Below are 4,713 nucleotides of genomic sequence, written 5' to 3' on the forward strand. Positions count from 1 at the left end.
CTCATGTCAGCTCTGCATGTGTCACCAGGTACTGCTGCTGGGACCTACCAGGCCCCGCGGGCCACGTTCTTTATGATGGCACACCTGATCCCCTCAGGGCTGTTTTGGGAATGCAGCCCTGCCACCCCCAGTTTAAAGATGGAGAAGCAAACCTGTTTGAACAAGGATCATGTAACATTTCCCAGGTTACACAGCTCATAAGCCAGATTTGAACCCAGAACATTCTGGCTCCAAAGCTTAGGCCCTGGCTCCCCCGACACACTAAGGGCCCCTACTGTCACTGTGGTTCGAAGATCCGATTGCATTTGGCTGCAGGTAACAGTTGCTGGTCACTGTGGCCTCCACAGAGGTGCTTTTAGGGCCTAGCACAGGGCCGGGCACACACTCGAGGCTCAGTGGTGTTTGTTAAATGAATGAAGAGTGAATGTTTTCCTTTGGTAATAACTCTACTCATATCTTCCACCCACATAACATTTTATTGTTCGTGCTCACTCCCATTTCAGGGGTCACAGGGAAGATCCTCTGCTGCTCTCCCTGTGAAAACAACTCTGGGCAGAGGCCAACACAGGCTTTAATATCTCCATTTTGCAGAGGAAGAAACCGAGGCTTAGAAAGTTTAAGCGACATGTCTGAAGTTCCAGAGTAAGAGCATCACAGTGTGGAATTCAAAAGCCCTTTTATTTATTTTTATTTTTATTATTTTTTTTTTACGTTGAGGTCAGTATTCCTTCTCCATCACTTGCCTCTTCCTCTAAATAATGTGGTAGAAGCCAAGGTGCATAGACTTTCTTTTCTCATTAACATTCCCGCCAAACTAGGTGTAGAGATTTGGGGCCATTCTATTAAATGCCATAAACCAATGGGCCCATTCTATTAAATGCCATAAACCAGTAGCCCCCAGCTTGCCCTTCACCATGTGGGCTTCCGTCTTGCTTTGGGAAGCATCTGCGAGTCTCGTGTCCTGAAGCCAAGGGGAGAAAATGTATTAGGTTCTCTAATATGATAATATAAAAGAAATTTATGGTGTCCCAGAGGGAGCGAATTACAAATGGATGAAAGGTGATTATTTAATGTAGAGGCTTTTTTTTTTTAGGGTGTAAAAATAAATAGAAGAAAATAGAATATAGAACCCACGGCCAATGGAAAGCAAATGGGCCTGTTCCATCAGCGCCCCTGCCGCAGTCCACCTCCCTGCACGGTGACGGCCATTTTTAACATGTCCTACTTTGTCATTTTGAGGTAGTTCTGCAGTCTCTCAGTTCTTTGCCAGTCTTCAGGATGTTTCTAGAGCTCCCAGTGAGTGAACGGTGCCTTTGACCCTGTCTTTCCTCCCCTTACTTCTGCAGGCCTTGCCCTCACCACCTCCCTCAGGGTTCTCTGGTTCTTCCTCGAAGTCGGACCCTGGGCCAAGCCCGGCAGGGATGGGTACTCCCCGGGGCCCGCTCCACCCAGTCCTCCATACCAGCACGGTCAGTATGCCTGGCTCGGGGCCCTCTGTGGGCAGCCCCCAGGAGAGCCAGGGAGCCCGTCAACCAGGGAATCCAGGCCTTGTCATGTGCGCTGGTCTCTGCCACAGCGTTTTCCCTCCCAAACTCCTGCGCACATTGTCATGAGCTTCCCCCCACACAGGGACACCCAGGGGTCCCCAGATGCACAGCCTGGGGTGGGGTTCTGCCCACTGCCTTCCAACTGCAGGCCTCAGTCTGCCCTGCTGGCACCATCTCAGCCCTGCCGAGTAGGGAAGCCGCCAGGACGCTCCGTGCAGACCGCTTCTGCCCTGAAATCCAACTGTGCTTCACCAAGGCCACTGGCCATTCAGGAAGTAAATTCTCATTTCCCCGAGTCTTACCCCATCACTGTTCTTGGGGAGGCCCCTGACCCTCCACGGCAGTGGTCTCCCCCTGCTACAGATGCTCTTTGACTCACCCGAAGCATCTTGTCTCCTTTGTCTCGGGCCGGCTGCCCTCCCTGGGCAGTTTCCTCATTCCGCCACCTGGCAGGTTGGGCTCTGTGAGCTAGGAGTTTTGCTCTAAGCTTTTCTTTTTCTTTTTCTTTCTTTCTTTCTTTTTTTTTTAAGATTTTATTTCTTTATTTGTCAGAGAGAGAGGGAGAGAGAAAGAGGTCACAAGCAGGGGGAGTGGCAGAAGGAGAAGCAGGCTCCCCGCTGAGCAGGGAGCCCGATGCAGGGCTCGATCCCAGGCCCCTGGGATCATGACCTGAGATGGAGGCAGACGCTTAACCGACTGAGCCACCCAGGCATCCCTAAGCTTTTCTTTTTGATTCCTACTCTCTCTTCACACTGCCCTCTCATTGACCCAAACAAGCCACGCAGTTCCATCTCAGGATGGGCATGGAGGACCACTGGTTCCCTCTAGGACCAAGAGGGGTGGGGTGGGGGTGAAGGGCCCAGACATCGAGCGGGGACAGGAAGCTTGTCTTGTTCCCTTCTTCCCGCAACAATGCCCCCTTCCACTGTTCAGGTCTCCTCTGGTCCCAGCTGCCCTGGACTAACCTTCCAGCTTGCCTGGGCCCAGGATTTTCTGGCTGGGCCCCGCCTCCTCCTGGGCACACTGCTCCCCTGCGCTCAGGGTGGGGCAGACATCCCCTGGGTGCTGTGGGCCGTTCTTCTACCCCCGTCAGAGGCCTGGCCTGGATGAGGCTCAGCTGGAACGGCAGAGAGGCGAGGGCAGTCATGGGTGGTCTGCCAAAGGACTCTCAGGGACTGAGGCTCTGCCCCTGCATGGCCCACACTTCGGTTGCTGGTTCCTGGAGACCAGGTCTCCTAACATCGGGCGAACAGGCAGGGCCTGTGTTTGTGCATCGTGGATCTGTTTCTGGGATCTGCTCATCATGGCCTCAGCAACCCTCTGTTGCTGTCTGGCCAGGGCTGGGATTTGCATCTCCCTGCCATGCACACCACGGGGCTTTCTCCCTAGTTCTCCAACTGCCTCTGTGTCCCTTAGTTTCTCAAAACACACCATAGACTGCTACATATATGCTGATAAATATGGGAATGCCTTCATTTTCCTAAAACAGGACTTAATCACACAAACCCACTTCTGCTGCTTTTCAAAGGCAAGGTCATCATGTACAGAATTTGTTTCTTCTGAGTTTAATCAGTATGAGCCAGCCCCTGAGCCTGGCCGCCTGGGGACATGGATACCATCAGTGTCTGGACTTTCTAAGCAGAGGTCCTGGGGAGTGGGGAGCTTCTCCCAACAGCCAGCAGCGGGCCACTGCCTAGTGGCTCTGTGACAGGCTCTCCTTTCTCAGAGGTCCTGTCCTGGGCCCGAGAACACAACAAGTTCTTAAAAAGTGAGTGGTGTCCAAAAGAGACAAGACGGGAAAGCTCCAGGAGCTTGTGGAGGGCAAGTTTGGGGAGTTTCTTGGTGGAGGTGAGCAGAGGGAATGAGCCTTCTATAGCGGGCTTGGGTGTGAGGAAAGGAGCTCCTTGCCTGTTTAAGCCTTGGAGGTCACTTTTCTATGCCTTGCAGTGGAATGCAATTCTATTTAACATGCAAGGGGACAGAACAAGACACTAGCCCTTGCCATCTCAACTTCCATCCACTGATTTCTTCTTTCTCAAGCCTGTGATATTGGTGCAATCTGCTCTTTCTGCCCCCCTCCCTCCCTCCTTGTGGCACACGTCACGTGGCCTGTGCACTGTCTTCCTTCACACCTTCCCAGGTCCCCTTCTTGTCATGTTTCCTGCAGCACCTCTCCTGCCCTGCACTCCTTCTACCCCCGTCAGAGGCCTGGCCTGGATGAGGACTCTGGTCCTGCTTTATTTTTCTCCCAAGCACTGCTCCCCTTCCATCGTGTATTTGCTTCTTTATTCGTATATTATTTGTCTGTCTCCCCTAGAATGTGACCTTGATGAGGATGGGGTCTTTGCTTTGTTCCTGCTGTATCCTCAGTATCTAGAAGAATGCCGACTATCAGAGCTACTGTAGTAATAGTCCTGGAATGAATGCACGGATGGAACAAGAAGCCTGGAGGTGGAGGATAGGGCTGGTGTGTGGCCCACTGAGGACGTGGGCTCTTTCTCCCTCATGCTCACAAGATGCCTTCTAGGCAGCACATCCATATTCTGGGCAGGAAGAAGATGAAATCCAAAGGCCAAAAAGCACATGCCTACTCGTGTGAACCCTCATGACAACAGAAAAAGAATAGCTTAAATTCCTCCTGATTAGAACTATGTCACAGGCCACCAGCTGCAATGGATGCTGGGACATGGCCACTGGGAACCTATCAGGTTGTGCTGGAGAGGAAGAAGCAGGGAAGGGAAGTGGGATGGCAGCCAGAACTGCCTGAACTCTGTCTTCTGCTGTCCTCTGTGCCCTCTAGTGCTTCCCCAGGACCTCGTGTGCTCTTTGGGAAGAATCGCCTGATTGGTGAAAGGAGTTTGGGGGAAAAATTACTTATTTGGGGAATGCGTCCCCCTCCCAGACACTGCACACACTTAGATACAATGGTGAGAATTTAGTCCTTGGGGAAGAACCCTTTTTACATCATTTAGGCGGGAGAAGGGATTATTTTCCTTCGAAACGGTTCATTTTTTAATCTGTTCAATTGTTCGGTCTATACAAATGTGGGCATGCTATGTTAGAGTCTCTGGAACTCTTCTTTTATTGGTGGAAAACCATGTGATGTTTAATTTCTACACTTTATTTAATGTCCAATCTGTGCTCAAAGTCCACTGCCCTTTTGAAA

This window comes from Phoca vitulina, unplaced genomic scaffold (assembly GCF_004348235.1).
Source record: "Phoca vitulina isolate PV1807 unplaced genomic scaffold, GSC_HSeal_1.0 scaffold24, whole genome shotgun sequence".
In the NCBI taxonomy this organism is placed as follows: domain Eukaryota; kingdom Metazoa; phylum Chordata; class Mammalia; order Carnivora; family Phocidae; genus Phoca; species Phoca vitulina.